General features: G+C 34.4%; 3 non-coding genes across 3 annotated transcripts; all 3 read left to right on the top strand.

Moving 5' to 3' along the window:
- The first annotated feature begins 4,914 nt into the window (after positions 1–4,914).
- Positions 4,915–4,986, top strand: Trnac-gca (transfer RNA cysteine (anticodon GCA)). Its single transcript has one exon. It is a non-coding gene; the product is annotated as a tRNA-Cys (tRNA).
- Positions 4,987–5,667: 681 nt separating this feature from the next.
- On the top strand, positions 5,668–5,739 carry Trnac-gca (transfer RNA cysteine (anticodon GCA)). Its single transcript has one exon. It is a non-coding gene; the product is annotated as a tRNA-Cys (tRNA).
- An 8,391-nt stretch (positions 5,740–14,130) lies between these two features.
- On the top strand, positions 14,131–14,202 carry Trnac-gca (transfer RNA cysteine (anticodon GCA)). Its single transcript has one exon. It is a non-coding gene; the product is annotated as a tRNA-Cys (tRNA).
- The last annotated feature ends 3,372 nt before the right edge of the window (positions 14,203–17,574 follow it).

Genomic DNA, 17,574 nt, shown 5'->3' on the forward strand with positions numbered 1-17,574 from the left:
GTGACGATTGTTTGTAGTCTTGTAAATTCAATCTTACATTTGCTAATTTAATATTTTGAAAAAAAAAAAAAAAGCACAATGGAGTAGTTTCCAAAATGTTAAAAGTATTTTTTCTGAAAGAGCATGCTTAAAAACATAGGATCTGACCATTTTTAAATTTTTCTGAGTTTAGTATTTAAAAAAAAAATACTTAAATCGGTGCTTTTTCATCGTTTAACGCTACTGCCGATGATGTGCCATTCAGTGTTGCCATTCACGGTTCAAAATACTTAATTCGCATCTTTACTCATGTATATTGGCAACGATAGGAGTGATAGCAAGCGTAGAGTGCAATTTTAATTCGCTACTGATTATCATAACGTAGAAATGCGGTAGAAGGATGCGCCATTGTGCATCGTTTGTGACGTCATAAAGAACACGCCTGGTTTGAAGAATTGGACATTTAAGAAAATTAATTAAAAAATAATTGTTGAGAAAATGAAAGTATTTTCTGAGTCCATGTTATTATTATTTTTTTGCTTATTCTTTCAATTTCAGTGACAAAAAGTACTACTTTTGACTGAAGGAAACAACCTCATTTGTGATGCTTTCCTTTAATACAATTCTTAATCCGTATTCATTATTATTACCAGATTTTTAACACATTACCTTTTTTTGAAAGCGTATTTTGGAGTGGGGACGAAAAAAGGACAAGAATTTTCAATCCTAGTATAAGTGCATTTCCTAAAAACTTTTTTGCGAAGGAAAATAAATTGCATTTAATGTATGTCAGCTTAAATACCATCTGCAGGTATAGGTGGTTTTGTTATATAATTTGTTTTGGATAAATTAATCTTAAAGCATGCTAATCAGAGGCCAAAAAGCTTAGAGGGGGATGAAATATGCTCTCTTTACATAATTCCAATGCATCGTTACTTTTCAAGTATTTTTGCCATTCCACACGGGCTTCTTTTTAACATTATACTACTTATTATAGACATACCTTTGCGTATGCAATTAGAAAAGGCCTTTAATCGTAAAATAATAAATCTGTCGTTATTTCTTAGAATAAGTACATTTATTTTGGGTAACTTTGGAACATGGCTGTTAACTTTGTGCCACCTTATTTTTTTTTTTTTAGAATGGCTGATTAAAAAATATCCAGCATCCAGAACACAGCATCAAGCATCCAGTCCCTGGCATTAATTTGGGGTTCATCGTCTTGAACTCAAACTGAGTCTTTCGTAATCACAAATTGCGATAAAAAACTTTTGAGTTTCCCTCCCCCCCCCCTGTTGAGTTTCCCATTAAGATTCCTGTTTCTACAAATCGCTCCATTGCAATCACAATTGGGAAGACATAATTTTTATTCAAAACATAAAAATTCAAAGAAAAAACATTCAATGCATCAATCATTCAACATCTTCCAAAGTATGAGTGCAACACAAAATGCCTGTATAATTTTGTTTTACAACTACTTTCTTTTTTATATGTTCAAGTACTTTCAAGGAAGAGTTATGATAAAAACTAAATTCCTAAATAATAATAATAATTATAGTAAAAAAAAACATTGAATTCAATTTTTTTACATTGCATTTATTGGTAACTAGTGGTTCCCGCACGGCTTTGCCCGTAGTAGAAAATTAAAAGGTCATTTGGTTCGCCTGTATATTTATTAATAATGGCTGATGAATTTCTCGCCAATTTGCTATATTCATTTGCTTGCCCATGTAACGGTTCCACGTTATGATAATTTGGTACTTTTTCGTCCACGTTGTGATAATTCGATCGGTAAAATGTTTTTAAAATTGGAATAAAAAAAGAACAAAATCGAATTTTTGAAAAATCGCTTTGAGGTGCACACCCCCATGCTACAGACTAACTTTGTGCCAAATTTCATGAAAATCGGCTGAACGGTCTAGGCGCTATGCGCGTCACAGAGATCCAGAAAGAGAGATCCAGACAGAGAGATATCCAGACAGAGGGACTTTCAGCTTTAATATTAGTAAATATTTGCATTACCAAAATTTTTCACCACTAAGCTACCTCTAATTATTACTATGATGGGCTAAGTACTTTCATGATTTTGGTTTCATAAAAAACAAATTAGAGGACGAGCCGATTCTATGTTCCTACTTTAAAAATACGTTCCACCTTAGTATGCAAGGAGGTCATTTGGAATATATTTTTTGTCACCATTACTTTCTCACCCATTGAAAAACTGCTGCTGACTATCATGGAATATCACATTGTAAAACGCAAAGTTTGAATTCTTTAAAACATAATACTTAGGGATTTGAAAGATCCCTTCGCCCTCATTCCCCCGTTTTTTTTACAAAAATTATTATTATTTTTTTTTTGTAAAGAAATATGTGTTATTTTTAAATAATTGTGCTAATAAAAAGGGATAACTTGGAAAGAAGCAACCGACTGTTAACTAATAATGCAAAATATCATTTGTATGCTAAAGAGTAGACTTGTTTGACATTTTTTAATCCATAGTCAAAAAAATAAAATAGCAATCGTTAATTTTTATTGGTCAAAAATTTGAACTAATCGCTAACTACTTTTAGGTAAAATAAATACCAATTGTTTTCCTTCATAAAAAAAACTTTAATTTCGAAATTAGTGCATTCCGTCATAAGAAAAAAAGACCAAGTTCTGAAAAATTTCATGAATATTTTTTTTTTACAGAATATTAGCTGTAGTGGATATTAATTTTTTTAACTATGAGCTTACAATTAAGCCATTTAGAAGCAACGGAGCTCAAGTGACAAAAATGAAAATTTGGAGATAACTAGTGAAAATGTTATTTTCAAGGATTAAACAAAAATGAGAGGAAAAACTATTAGGTTTGAGATTAATCAGTATGTTCTAAATAAATGTTTAGCTTTTTATGCTCAATAAGGAAAAAGATATTTTTTGCTTCTAATATGTGTTCTTTTCTTCCATGAATTACTCTGATTTTGGTAAGAGGATTTCAACACAACTATATTAAAGTCTCAAAATAAGCTTTTAAGGCGATTACAAGATTATATCTGTGGAAAAGTTTTGCATATTTTTTAGATGAATACAATAGGAGATAAAATAACATATACAAAGTAAATAATTAAAATGTTACTTAATATGTTTTCTTGATTTGTACAAGTTCATTCTTAATAGCAATTTTCAGTTGCGTATTTTCTTTAAATAAATACTAAATTACACCATGTAATATACAAAGTGTGTTTGAAAAGTTCAGTGATTGGTCTCATAATTAAAAAACCACGCCAGTTGCACTCACGCAGACGCAGTGAGAGATATGTCATCTGGAGCCATCTAACGGCCATTTTACGAGAGATAAGAGGAAGCGCACGCTATGAGCAGTTTAACACAGTCAGTGTGAGAAAGATTGTCAGTATGACATGGAACAAATCTTAAACATAAAGTAAGTCATGTTTGGCAAAACGGCGAAGCAGACACATAAAATGTTAGTGAAAGTTTAAGTTGAGGAAGCAGTGAGTAAAAAGGGTGGTTATGGGTGGTTCAAACGCTTTAGAGACGGAAAGGAGGATGTCCTCGCCAAGAACCAGGTTGGAGTTTTGGATCATAGTCCATATTCTCCCGATCTGGCTTCCGCGGACTTCATCCTGCTTCTCCGCCACAAAAGTGTTCTGAAAGGACAACGCTTTTCCGACATTACTGAAATCCAACAACGTGTGACAACGGTGCTTCGAGCTATACCGACAGAAGCGTTTGCAGACAGATTCCAACAATTGTACACCCGATGACAAAAGTGAATTGCAGCTAATGGCAATTGCTTTGAAGGCCTGTAAAGCTATTCTGCGTGTTTCTCTTGTTTCCTTTTTTTTGGCACAACTCACCGAACTTTTCGAACGCACCTTGTAATTATTAATTAATATACATCTCACGTTTATGTTAATACACTTTTCTATTATACACACTTTGTTATACATTTCGAGAGATTTCGAGAAGGCATTCGAGGTTTTTTTTCCCCAAAAATATAACAGCGTTATTTATTTTATTGGCGAATATTTTTCCTAAACGGTCTAATTAACTTCGTGTATATCGCAGGACAGTACTGATAGAAAAGAGTCTCAAGATGGCATGTTTAAAAGCAAGTATCAGATTTTTAGTTGAACCAGCAAGAAGTTTTGATTTATGGTAGGTAATTACAAAAAATATAGCTTTAACAAGCATTCAAAAAAATTACGGAGTAGGCACAATACTGTCTCATCTTAGATTTAACTTCTCTAAACGTCTGACTGAAGTCATTGCCGTACATTCGTGGATTTCACAGGATAAGGAAGAGTGGTTGGTCAGTCTGATCACGAATAATCTGGAAAGATATTTATTTTCTTTCATGCAACACTCGTTGTTAATCACGCGTCATTTGACAGAACTTTTATTTTCCAGGTAGACCGTGCAACGCAGCTAATATAAATGTATACCCGGCGTTGCACGATCAACTTCGAAAATAAAAGTTCGGTCAAATGACGCTTCTTCAACAACGAGTGTTAAATAAAAGAAAATAAGTAATGGTATGTTGCCTTACGTTGGAATAATGCTTGGGTGTTGCTCTGTGGTACAGCATTCGACTGCAGATCGAGAGGTCCCGGGTGCCCCCTTTGTAGTTTTAAAGAGCTGGAATATTACCATACGCTGAATATTTTTTCAATCGATTGCTATTTTGAGGAACATTTGACATAAAAAAGTATTTTTAGAGAAAAATCATAACGTTTAAATTTAAGCGTCTTTCATCTGCATTGAAAGTAAAAGACAAACGGGATTCTTATGCGCAATCAGTTTTAACTAGTTCCTGATTCCTATAGTTAGATTATTCATCAAATTTATCTTAAGAAGTCTATCGTGTTTGTAAATGTCGTAGATCGATGACTATAAGCAGGAGAATGAAATTATTTCGAAAGTTTTAGTGGGGGTATAGCTCAGTGGTAGAGCATTCGACTGCAGAGCGAGAGGTCCCCGGTTCAAGCCCGGGTGCCCCCTGAGCAGTTGTGATCAACTTGAATTCAATCAGGCGCATGAATTTTTATCTATTCTTATTACGAAGATCATGTAACAAATTGAAAGACATTTTTTAAAGAGGGATTTTAACACATAGAACATGCATTTCTTCAAGTGCTTTAAAAGGAGCAGTGATGACGAATGCTTCTTCATACGCATTTTAATGTTGATCGTTTTCTCTTTACTTTGATTATTCTTAAATAATATCATATACTCGCTTTCTCATTTGTACAGAGCATTGTCTTAAGTTCCAATACATTAATGTTTTTTTTCTCGCCTGCATGTGTGTTTAGTTAAGTGATAGAGCGTATAGCTGCGGATCGAGAGGTACCCAGTTCAAGCCCTGGTGCTTGCTGTATGGTTGTCGCCGACTGGAATTTAATCATACAATGTTTTTTTTTTTTTTTTTTTTTTTTTTACAGATTCTTATTCTGAAGATCATGTAGTCGGAGAAAGAATTATCACATAATTTAGTGTATACATTCCTTCAAATGCTTTGAATCGAGCAGATATGCTAGATTTGGCTGCGAACTGAGTTTCATGTAGTTAATTCTTCCTATACTCAGATTAATCTTCGAACATTTAATGTTTCGACTTCCCCCATTTGTAAAAATCATGTAAATACGGTCGAATACATCGATATTAATTTTCCTCTCCTTATGTGGGGGTATAGCTCAGTGGTAGAGCATTCGACTGCAGATCGACAGGTCCCTGGTTGAACCCCGGGTGCCCTCTTTGTAGGTTTGAACAGCTGGAATATTACTATGCGCAGAATTTTTTTTCAATCGATTCCTGTTTTGAGGAACATTTGACATAAAAAAGTATTTTTAGAGAAAAATCATAACGTTTAAATTTGAGCGTCTTTCAACTGCATTGAAAGTAAAAACCAAAAGAGATTCTTATTCGCAATCAGTTTTAACTAGTTCTTGATTCCTCTAGTTGGATTATTCATCAAATTTATCTTAAGAAGTCTATCGTGTTTGTAAATGTCGTAGATCGATGACTATAAGCAGGAGCATGAAATTATTTCGAGAGTTTTACGTGGGGGTATAGCGCAGTGGTAGAGCATTCGACTCCAGATCGAGAGGTCCCGGGTGCCCCCTGAGTAGTTGTGATCAACTAGAATTCAATCAGGCGCATGAATTTTTATCTATTCTTATTACGAAGATCATGTAACAAATTGAAAGACATTTTTTAAAGAGGGATCTTAACACATAGAACATACATTTCTTCAAGTGCTTTAAAAGGAGCAGTGATGACGAATGCTTCTTCATACGCATTTTAATGTTGATCGTTTTCCCTTTACTTTGATTATTCTTAAAGAAAATCATATGCCCGCTTTCTCATTTGTAAAGAGCATTGTCTTAAGTTTCAATACATTAATGTTATTATTTCTCGACTGCATGTGTGTTTAGTTAAGTGATAGAGCGTTTAGCTGCGGATCGAGAGGTACCCAATTCAAGCCCTGGTGCTTGCTGTATAGTTGTCGCCGACTGGAATTTAATCATACAATGTTTTTTTTTTTTTTTTTCTTACAGATTCTTATTCTGTAGTCGGAGAAAGAATTATCACATCATTTAGTGTATACATTCTTTCAAATGCTTTGAATCGAGCAGATATGCTACATTTTGCTGCGAGCTGAGTTTCATGTAGTTCATTCTTCCTATACTCAGATTAATCTTCAAATGTTTAATGTTTCGACTTCCCCATTTGTAAAAATCATGTAAATACGTTCGAATACATCGTTATTAATTTTCCTCTCCTTATGTGGGGGTACAGCTCAGTGGTAGAGATTTCGGCTGCAGATGGAGAGAACCCCGGGTGCCCCCTTTGTAGTTTTAAACAGCTGGAATATTACCATACTCTGAATATTTTTTCAACCGATTCCTATTTTGAGGAACAGTTGAAGAAAAAAAGTATTTTCAGAGAAAAATCATAACGTTTAAATTTAAGCGTCTTTTATCTGCATTGAAAGTAAAAGACAAAAGGGATTCTTATGCGCAATCAGTTTTAACTAGTTCGTGATTCCTCTAGTTAGATTATTCATCAAATGTATCTGAAGAAGACTATCGTGTTTGTAAATATCGTAGATCGATGACTATAAGCAGGAGCATGAAATTATTTCGAGAGTTTTACGTGGGGGTTTAGCGCAGTGGTAGAGCATTCGACTCCAGATCGAGAGGTCCCAGGTGAAAGAACTCAGCAGTTCCAATTTTGGAGGTTTTAATTGTTGTTCGTAAATCTGTTCATTTGGTCAAAATGTTACACAAGTAACCACATTACAACCATCAACTAAAACAAAAGTAACTTTTATTAACGTAAAGAAAATAAAATTAAAACCATAGGAATGGTTCATGCTGGTATTTCAAGGGCCAGCGGCTCCCTTCAAAATCCACATTAATCGAAATCTCAAAACCTAAAGCAATCTTTAAATTTAACTTAAACTTAGGTTTGCTGTAAAAACTGGCGAGAAATTTTCTCGCCAAAAGAAGCTAAAAGGGAGATTCAACACGCTCCCCCAGGATGAACAATAGAATTGTTCAGCAAAATTCAAGTATTTAACTTTTTTTTTAACATAATAGCAATCAAACAAATTAACATACTTACAAACTTGGTGTAAACTTCAAATGAATAACAGCTAACTAAAATATATAACAGTCTGAATTTGACATGAAATAACATAAAGTTCAATTTAAAAGTAAACAGAAATGACATTTTTATGCGGAAGATTTTTTTTTACTGAGTCACTGACTCAATGTCAAGTTCTAAATTATACAGTAATTGTATAGGTCTCCTCACAACACCTGAAGGCGTTCGAACAGCACAAGATCTAACTTTTGAGTCTCTGCCGAAAAAAAGGTCTTTAACTACTCCTATTTTCCACATGTGTTTTGGAACCTTGTCTTCATGAACTATAACTACGTCTCCAATTTTGAATTTTGTAGGAGTATCTATTGGGACGATGCGATTTGCAGATCGAAGTTCCAGTAAATACTCCGTTCTCCAACGCTTCCAGAAATGGTTTAAAATTTTATCTCTGTATCTCAATAATTTCGTGAGGGTCTTTTTGTTGGATTTTGGTTCTGTCACAGAAGGAATATCAGGAAAGAAATTTGGGCGCTTGCCTATCAGAAAATGAGAAGGAGTTAGGGGAAATGGCTCGTTAATTTCATCATACACGTAAGTTAAAGGTCTTAAATTTATAACAGCTTCGATCTCAGTGAGAGTGGTTTGAATCTCTTCATAGCTCAAGCAAGATCGTCCTAAAAGTTTCTTCAAGGGCATTTTGACAGAACGCACCATGCGCTCCCAAAACCCACCCCACCAGCTGGCTCTAGGTACAATAAATTTCCACACAATTCGGTTTTTAGTAAAATACTGTTGAACCTCAGCTTTGGAAATCTTACTCCAAATCTCCTTCAGTAAACTATCAGTTTTGATAAAGGTCTTGGCATTATCACTGTATACAATTTTACAGAGTCCTCTACGTGAAACAAATCTTTTGAAAGCTAAGATGAAGGTTTCAGTGCTGAGGTCAGATGCTACTTCCAGATGAACAGCTCTAGTAACTCCACAGGTGAAGAGCACAATGTAAGCTTTTTCCGGGCCCGATTTAGTATTGATAAAAATAGGGCCGGCGAAATCAACAGCACAGGTCTCAAATGGGGGTGATTCAATTGTCCTATCCTTCGGTAAAGGAGCAATTTCTTCTTGGCCAGGTCTAACTTTAAATCTTTTGCAAATTATGCAAGATTTCAGCACAGATTTAACATATTTCCTTCCTTTGATGATGTAATATGTTTCTCGAAGATGCGCCAAGGTTGTGGCTACCCCATAATGATAAACTTTTTCATAGGCCTGAAGAATTAGCAGTTTGGTGAATTGTTCCCCGCCCGGGAGTATCCAAGGATTTTTTTCCCTTAGAGGCAGATCAGATAAACGAAGTCTTCCCGATAAATATAATAAACCATCTTCATCCAATTTAGGGTTTAAATTGTATAAAGGAGAATTTTTATTGATAGGTTCTTCCCGTTTCATGTCTTCAATCTCAAGAGTGAACACAGTTTGTTGAGTTAACTTTAAACAATATTTTTCCGATTTTGTAATTTCTGCAGTAGTAAGCTCACCTGACAGCTTAGTCTTTTTCTTATTAATGTTATTAAGGAATCTGAAAATCCAAGCGGTGATGTTGTATACACGATTAAGTTTACTAAATTTTCCTAAATCCAGCAATGGTTCTGTAAGTAATTTAACATTGCAGGAAAGCTGAATAGAATTTAATTTGGACCTCTTTTCAATCAAATAATCATTATTGCTGGGAAGAAAGTCATGCTTCGGCCACCTTTCTTTAGGCATTGATAACCAATTTGGACCTTCAAACCATAATGTATTTTCTACAATAATAGTTAAATTTTCCCCTCTGGTCAACAAATCTCCAGGATTGGCTTTCCCTGGAGTAAAATTCCAAATTCTGGGGTTAGTCAAAGACTGTATTTCTTCTACCCTATTTGCCACAAATGGCTTCCAGTTTATCGGTGAACCCTTTATCCAATGTAGCGCGACAATGGAATCTGACCAAATATGGACATCTAAAACATGAGAACTAAAAACAGTTTTTAAATATTTGCACATCCTAGCAGCTATTATCGCACCCATAAGTTCGAGGCGAGGGATTGTCAAACGTTTTATAGGGGAAACCCTACATTTTGCCCAAACAAGACTGGTCCGAATTTCATTATCAATTTTGGCACATCGAAAATATGCAACAGCACCATAAGCCTTAGGACTTGCATCAGAAAAAATGTGAAGTTCTATGGTATCAAAATTTTCTAAACCCCCCGGAAAATATTTACGAGGCATCTCAAACTTGGGTAAATGATCAATTTCTGAACACCAACGTTCCCACTCGTATTTTAGATCATTAGGTAAGTTTTCGTCCCATCCTATACCTCGCTGCCAAGTTTCTTGCAACAAACTTTTCATCCTAACAGTAAATGGTAAAAGAATTCCAAGAGGATCAAATATCTTTAGAACAGTTTTCAAAACAACGCGTTTTGAAGGATTGATTTTACAATCCTCGCGAAAGTCTGGAACATCAAAATGCAAGCTATCAGAATTGGTATTCCATAGTAAACCCAAGATCTTTAAGGTATCATTACGAAGTTCTGCTGTTTCACACATTCCCTTTTCTTTCCACATTTTTCGAAGTTTTACGGAATTAGTATTAAATTTCCGCAAATTCATTCCAGCTTCTTTAAAAATATCTGAAGCTGTCGATGATATGTAATACACTTCTTTATCAGATTTCGCACCAGATATCAAATCATCTACATAAATGGATGAATCCAAAATATTAACTACTTGGGGATGATTTTCATATTTTTAATATGATGGTTGATCGTAGAAGCCAAAATAAAGGGGGAACAGCTTACCCCAAAAGCCGCCCTCGAAAATCTCATAAATTTTAATTCACCCCTTTCGTTACTAAACCATATAAATTTCAGGTAATTCCTGTCCTCTTCCGCAATTCCAATTTGCAAAAAAGCCTTTTCTAAATCGGCGCAAAATGCAACATTATGTTTCCTAAAACTAAGTATTATATCAAGAACGTTTGGATTAAGATTAGGTCCGGGGAATAAACAATCATTCAAAGAATTTAAATGCTTCTCTTTTGAAGAAGCATCAAACACCATTCTAACTTTAGAGGTTACCTTATCCTCTCTTACTACTGGTCTATGAGGCATGAAATAACCATTTTCGATTTTTGAATCAGAACATGGTTCTATAACCCCATTACGTTCCTGTTCCAAAACAATAGCTTTATAACTATCAAATAAATTGATGTCCTTTTCAAGTTTTCGACTTAAATCGTCAAAGCGATTTCTTGCAATTCTGAAATTATTCGCAACCTTAGACTTATCTTCCTTCCATAATAAAGAAGTTTCGTATCTGTTATTTACAAACTTTAAGTTAGATTCAAATTTATCAATTATTGCCTTTTCTACTTCTGAAACATTTTCCCTAGATTGCATAATCCCGAGTGATTCCAATTCCCACAAAAATCTTAAGCTTTCGAGCTCATTATCAGGGCTTAGCTTGCTACTTACGACTGAGAAACTACAAACAGATTTTCTTTCCCCTTTCATTGACCCATCCTCTACAAAACCGCAAAGCGAGTACCCCAACAAACTATCACACAGAAAGAGTGATTTTGTTAACTTTTTAACCGGTCCATAACAGATTTGGTAAAAATAATCCGCACCAATTAATAACTCGATTTGAGAACCACCTACGTTACCACAACTCGAAAACTTGTATGACACTAGTTTAGTCATAACTTCTTTGCTAAGTGGTGGGGAGTGAATACTAACACTCGAAATCACATCTGTTACTAACGCTTCAATATGAATACAACGCGATTTATCATCTACATGAGATAACTTCAACTCAACGACATCAAAATTTTTAATTTGCAGTTTAAAAGCTCCAAATGAAAATATCTGAAGTCTTTCTTGCCTTAAAACAAGAGGGTTTAATTCCGAAATTAACTTTTCTGTGACATAAGTTTTTTGACTTCCCGTGTCATAAAGAATGAAAGACAATTTAGAATTCGAATCAGATTCCACCTTAACGCATGAAGTTTGCAAAATTACCTCTTTAGTATTTACATTAGTAATATTTTTCCGACTAATGAGAAACTGAAGTAATAATTGATTCTCCCCCAGTATCTCTGTTTACATTTGCGGGTTTGAAAGTTTTATTGGTACAAATTGATGTGTGAAGAAAGTTACCATTGCATATTTTGCAGCTCTCAGTTTTTAAATTTGCAATTTGAGGATAGGTGATATTTACGAAAACAAACATAACATCGCCCAGTCTTCCACAATTTTTCACGTTTGTCAGAAATAGGCTTCGACTTGCATGATTTCGAATCATGTTCTGTCGAATCGCAAAATATACAAACACTTTTTGAATTTGTAGTTAATGTAGAAGTCGTGGGAATATCCCATTTGTAATTACTAGTCTGCTGTTTATTTTTTTCCTTTTTACTACTTGAATATTTTTCAGAATTCTGCAGATGAATTGTTGCTTCACGAGATTGAACTTCATTTTGTATAAATGTTAGAAGTTCATCGATGTCCATATCTGTCATACTTGACCGTTTACGATTGAAATCCAGGGCCATTTCAGTTGGAATTAATTTCAATAAAATAGGTGCAAGCAAGTGTCCGTAACTACCGGCTGTAACACCGAGGGAGATTAAATTTCGAATTTGAACTTCAATATTATCATAAAGTTCCCTTAAGTCCCTTATGTGATAGGAATTTTTCACTGGTTTTAAATTTAACAGCTTACTCCATATGCGCATTAATGACTAAATCATTTCTACCATATCTGTTTTTCAACAAATCTACAGCTGATTTGTAATTTTCTGCCGTAAGTGAAAATCCTGCAACAGCATTATAAGCGCTGCCACCAAGTAGAGATTTCAAATATGAAAATTTGTCGATAGGAGATAAACTTTTGTTTTTATCAATGGCATTAGAAAATTGGCCCCAAAATTCCAACCAGCAACTGCTGTCCCCATAAAACTTAAGTATGGTAAGTTTAGGAAGTTTCATACAACGCTCAATTTTGAAGGATTGAGAATTACTTTCATCTTTCGAGATTGATGACTCAAACAATTCCTTTTGACTTTCAGCAGCACGTTCATTTAAAAACTTAGTAATCTTGTACCGAAATTCTATTATTCTTTCGCTATAATGTTCAGAAGTTTCTATTTCATTTTCAAATTCTGACTCGGCAGTCAGATCTTGAATATCCGAATTTAATTTTTTCAAGCAGTCGTACTTTTCATTTAATTGGTCTTTATAAATACTTAAAAGATCAATTTTCTGCTCTACTGCGATTTCCTCACTTTCTAGTGCTGTATCTATTTTGTTACACAGTTTTGAAGTCTGTGTTCTTAAACCTCCGCGTTTCTTCTTTAGGATTTCTAATGTACTTGTCATTTTCATTCAATGCAATATTTACAACAGGTATAATAATAAACTGAGCTTACCTGTGTAAATTTCAAGACTTTTCAGATTCAGCTGATCACAATATCAAATCCTGTCGCAGACGCCAGATGAAAGAACTCAGCAGTTCCAATTTTGGAGGTTTTAATTGTTGTTCGTAAATCTGTTCATTTGATCAAAATGTTACACAAGTAACCACATTACAACTATCAACTAAAACAAAACTAACTTTTATTAACATAAACAAAATAAAATGAAAACCATAGGAATGGTTCATGCTGGTATTTCAAGGGCCAGCGGCTCCCTTCAAAATCCACATTAATCGAAATCTCAAAACCTAAAGCAATCTTTCAATTTAACTTAAACTTAGGTTTGCTGTAAAAACTGGCGAGATATTTTCTCGCCAAAAGAAGCTAAAAGGGAGATTCAACACCGGGTGCCCCCTGAGTAGTTGTGATCAACTAGAATTCAATCAGGCGCATGAATTTTTATCTATTCTTATTACAAAGATCATGTAACAAATTGAAAGACATTTTTTAAAGAGGGATCTTAACACATAGAACATACATTTCTTCAAATGCTTTAAAAGGAGCAGTGATGACGAATGCTTCTTCATACGCATTTTAATGTTGATCGTTTTCCCTTTACTTTGATTATTCTTAAAGAAAATCATATACCCGCTTTCTCATTTGCAAAGAGCATTGTCTTAAGTTCTAATACATTAATGTTATTTTTAATTGACTGCATGTGTGTTTAGTTAAGTGATAGAGCGTTTAGCTGCGGATCGAGAGGTACCCAGTTCAAGCCCTGGTGCTTGCTGTATGGTTGTCGCCGACTGGAATTTAATCATACAATGTTTTTTTTTTTTTTCTTACAGATTCTTATTCTGTAGTCGGAGAAAGAATTATCACATCATTTAGTGTATGCATTCTTTCAAATGCTTTGAATCGAGCAGATATGCTAGATCTTTCTGCGAACTGAGTTTCATGTAATTTATTCTTCCTACACTCAGATAATTCTTCAAACGTTTAATGTTTCGACTTCCTCATTTGTAAAAATCATGTAAATAGGTTCGAATACATCGATATTAATTTTCCTCTCCTTATGTGGGGGTATAGCTCAGTGGTAGAGCATTCGACTGCAGATCGAGAGGTACCCGGTTCAAACCCGGGTGCCCCCTTTGTAGTTTTAAACAGCTGGAATATTACCATGCGCTGAATTTTTTTTCATCGATTCCTATTTTGAGGAACATTTGACATAAAAAAGTATTTTTAGAGAAAAATCATAACGTTTAAATTTAAGCGTCTTTCAACAGCATTGAAAGTAAAAGAAAAAAGAGATTCTTATTCGCAATCAGTTTTAACTAGTTCGTGATCCCTCTAGTTAGATTATTCATCAAATTTATCTTAAGAAGTCTATCGTGTTTGTAAATATCGTAGATCGATGACTATAAGCAGGAGCATGAAATTATTTCGAGAGTTTTACTTGGGGGTTTAGCGCAGTGGTAGAGCATTCGACTCCAGATCGAGAGGTCCCGGGTGCGAATTTAGAAACACGACCGCGTGTACGCTGGTCGCACAAATGGCGCTACGATCGCATTTCATTTGGCGCGGTTAGACTCCTGCTATAAATGCGCCAAGGAAGGGATATCGCTTTTGAGATACTTGCGCGTGCGCAATGATGTGATGTCTGTTTATTTACCTTTGTTGCTGGTATTTCGTTGATTATGTGATATGAATGGGTGTGTGGTCAAAATCGGTTGTTTTGCAACAAACTTTGATGTTTTTTAACCTACGAACAAGACTTTTTGTCATTGTATTTCTGAAATATTCTTTTGTGAATTTATTCTTTGCATCTAAAAGTTCTGTGTTGGAGTATCGTTGAGATGAAACTTAAGAATGTTTCAATTTGTTCAACTGAAAATTACAAAACATTAGAAATTAATTCTTTAAAACCACGTTTGAATAGATGTGGTGTTAAAATGAGTTATTTTGCAACAAACATTTGCCTTTTTTAAACTTGCGGACATATCTTTATTGACATTGTAATATTCTTTCGGGAATTTCTTCTTTGCATCTGAAAGTTCTGGTTTGGATTGCCGTTGCGATGAAAATCAAGAATGTTTCAGTTTTTAAACTGGAAATTGCTTAACATTAGAAATTAATTCTTCAAAACCACGTTTGAAACTGCATGTATGCAATAAATAATTATTTGTATATATTTCATTAATTTAATTACTGATTATTGCTTGGTTTATCAAAAGTAGTGATTTTATTCGTTTAAAGTGTCAACTGAAAGTAGAATTTTCAGCAATTGAAGTATAATTGAGGTGTCAACGAAAAAAAAAGAAAATCCTAATCTAGTTTGTAGACATACTTCATTAGTATTTAAAGGTACTCAACTGGTTATGTATATCGGATACATTTCAGCAACAGCCTCAAATGATTGAATTAAAACCCTTAGTTGTATTTTTAACTGCTTTTTTTTTTACTGTTTTTTGTGCGTGTATTTTTTAAGTAAAGTCAAATCTCGATAACTCGAAGTCTCAAGTGACCGGTAGAAATCTTCGAGTTATCGGTAGCTCAAGTTATAAGAGGTTCCTACAGTATTCTCAAGAGTTTGGGGCCCAGTGAAAAGTTTGAGGTGAAGGTATATTCAGGGGTCTCATCCCCTAAAAGCAAAGGCGTACTCCCCCTAAATATCGGGAAGACCCCCCCCCCAAAAAGTGAAAACTACCCCTCAAAACAGTCCCCACTCCCTAAAAATTTTAATGTCGCACTCTGCGCCATGACCACCCCCACCCCCCACCCTAGGTAGGCACTCCTGGTATATTCGAGTTATAACTCTGCGAGTTATCGAGCCTCAACTGTGAGTAACTTCGATAGGACAATGACCAAACATAGTGACAGTAAATAAAATGAAAATCGTCACCAAGGTTAGAAGTAGGCTGTAAGAATATCATATACAGTCTCGATAATTCGAAACTTATTACTCGAATATTCTTTTATCTCGAAGTTTTGAATGAAGTGTGAAGTGAAAAAAAGGGGGTGTTTGAAACGAGCACGAGCACTGAGAACACTGCACAATAAAAAGCATGTTGCAAGGACAAATGTTTCAAGGGAGGGGTGATTGATTTCATTACGTATCCTTTACTACACATCTTGGTAATCTCCCTCTGTTAGCATCAAAGATAGCCTAAAAAGGCCTTTTTTGAACTTTTTTGAATATTAAAAATTTACCAGTGGGGATGTACCCCTCCCTTGTACTTTTCTGTGGTGTGCTGGGACAGGCTGAAAGTTGTAGAGGGTGCTTTTCTGGGTAGTCGAAGAAATATACTGAGAAGCTGTCTGCATTGAGATGTTACAAAGCACCTAGCATAATACTGCTAAAGAAATGCAGAACATGTTGTTTATGCTGACGCAGATTGCATTCTATTGAACAGTAATGAGATGTTTATACTATAGTACAGCATGCTCTATGAATCCACAGCAACAAAAAGGCTTCGTGTTTTAACTGTCCTACACAATGCTGCCCGCTACCTCTTTCATATGGCATATCTGGACTGTGATGCTGTTATATATGCCCTTCTGACCCTTTTCAAAACTTTTCCATTTTCCTTGATCACCTTGTATATCGTATATTTTGTATCGTAACTTTACACCTCGGACTCGAACTAATATGAGTCCAAAAATTTGCAATCTTCACTTTATTACTGCAATGAATGTAGAATATCATTTCGTGTCAACATATGAGATCCTTATTCAATGAAAGATATTCCTTCACAAATATTTAGCTGCTTTAAAAGAGCGAAAGTCCCATCCTTTCTATGCCTCAGACAAACGTTTTCGCTCTCTCTTGAAAAATAACGAAAATAGTAACAGGTAAAGGTACTATAACCCTAAATTTGATTTGGTTGCATAAATACATAAATATCAAAACATTTAATTCTTTTAGCATAAGCAGAACAGGTCATCAAATTAATTTTGTGTTCATTGTCTTTGGAAATCATAGTCGGGTGTACACACACACATAACATTAGCAGTTAACCTTGAACAAAATTAGCAAGTTGTTTCTTGCATCCTATGATATGAGGATTCCATTTTTTCCTTCTATGCATCTGATATGAAATAGTTCTTTTTTTAACTCATTTACTCTCAGATAATAGATATCAATTAGAAACCTACTGCAAGTAGAATTTACACTTAAAACAATATTCCTTTTATCTCATACAAAATGATTCTAAGGGAGGAAGGAAAAATAGCTGTCTTAGAATCTATTAAAAATGAAGTGATTATTTTATTAGAGGGAGAAATGTGTTGTTTAATTTATGTGCTAATTTTATAATTCCATTGAATTTTTAATCGAAATCCGTGTAATAATTGCACATAGAAGATTTAAATGCTGCATATATTTTGCATGATTATTAAAAAGTGCTTTTAGTAAATGTTAATTATGATTTAGAAAATTCTTCTTTCTTTGCTTGCCTTTTTTATCTAATATATTTGTTTACGTTTTAAGTCATAACACGTGTATTTTTGTTTTTATTATGATC

This window comes from Uloborus diversus, chromosome 6, assembly GCF_026930045.1.
Source record: "Uloborus diversus isolate 005 chromosome 6, Udiv.v.3.1, whole genome shotgun sequence".
In the NCBI taxonomy this organism is placed as follows: domain Eukaryota; kingdom Metazoa; phylum Arthropoda; class Arachnida; order Araneae; family Uloboridae; genus Uloborus; species Uloborus diversus.